Consider the following 1533-nt stretch of genomic DNA (forward strand, 5'->3'; position numbering starts at 1 on the left):
CCCCCCAACCCCTCTTCCACACAGACAAATCAACAAAACAAAGCAAAAACAAAACACAAAACAAAACAATCAAAAACTAAGGTTGATGGATGGTAATGTTTTTCTTCGTTTCGTTTTGGGTTTTTTGTCCTGAATAAGCTGCAGGAGACGCATAATGTCTCGAAACAAAATTATTGTTGCAGGTTATTATGATATACCATTGCCCATGGCATCACGTACTAATGGTACTATAGAGACATACGTTGGATGAATACATGAAAACCACAATGCCCCCCATCCCCCTCCCACTGGGCGGTGCCACTGACTGAAGTTTCGTTAGGCCATTCCCAAAGGGGGGACATTAACTTGTTCTTATGCACAGCAGAATTGTAAATCGGCTGATTCAACATTGCCATACTCATAACTGTGCCTGAACTGCAACAGGGAACTGCTGCTTTTTCTTTCCTAATCTTTACTATCGTCATTTTCCCTCTACTTTGCCTGATTCCCTGTAAAGACTCCTCTGTTGACATCCACCCCTTGGCGCTCATATGACCTTCTAAAACAAACAAAAACCACAATGACATTCTCTTGGTTTTTCTTCATCAGCCAGGACTTTATATCGCCAGTGGCACTAACGAATTGATATTATAAGAATACGTGAATTCAGTGTATCTAAAAAAAATGACAAGAATTGTTCAAATTAGAAGGTGTAATTAATGACAGTTTTATAGAGACAGGCACAACGTTGTTTCGTACAGCTCCACACACCTGCTATTTTCTCAACAAACTTCTTTTCTCCCTCCCAGTCAGCTTTCTTGATGCTGGCAGATTTATCCAACAGGAACACGACGTCAACGGGGCCATCACAGAAATCGGGATCTAAAGAAAAGAAAACGAGATTTGCTTTTAAATCTGAATTCCATAATGGTCTTTTTGTTGTTGGTGATTTTGTTTGTTTGTTTGTTGGTTGGTTGGTTGGTTTTTTCTTTGCAAAGAGTCCCTGAAAAAGAAAACGAATTAAAAAACCCAGATGCAATACACGTTTTACTTGTACTTGGATACAAACCTTCGGAGCTCTTTTGTCCTCCTACAGCAGTTTATTAACAGACTACGTTCATGGAATTAGTAAACAACAGCTGCAAGAACAAGGACAGTCTCATAACTAGAGATAGCCAAAGACTTGACTCATGATATTATTATTCTAGACTAGGCACTAACATGGATGCCGCTCTTTGCACTCTATGAAAACTGCCATAGAAACATACTACAATCAGCTTTCTGTTATCCTATGCTGGGGTTTTTTATGAACTTCGAAAGTACCCAAATAAAAAAGTGTTGTTTCAATTCAACCAATATTCAAATATTTCCTTTTAAATCTTTAAACAAACAAACAATAACTGTAAATTAACGTCCGTTTTGTACTTACTGATATTAGCAGCCTCTTCTTTTTGTTGTTCAGCTTCAGTACACACAGAGGAAGTGATGGCTTTTCGCACAGAGGTCAAAGCATTGAAATCGGCAACTTTGAAAGCGAGTTTGCGGCTGGAAGCG

Source organism: Aplysia californica, unplaced genomic scaffold, assembly GCF_000002075.1.
Source record: "Aplysia californica isolate F4 #8 unplaced genomic scaffold, AplCal3.0 scaffold00356, whole genome shotgun sequence".
Classification (NCBI taxonomy): Eukaryota; Metazoa; Mollusca; class Gastropoda; order Aplysiida; family Aplysiidae; genus Aplysia; species Aplysia californica.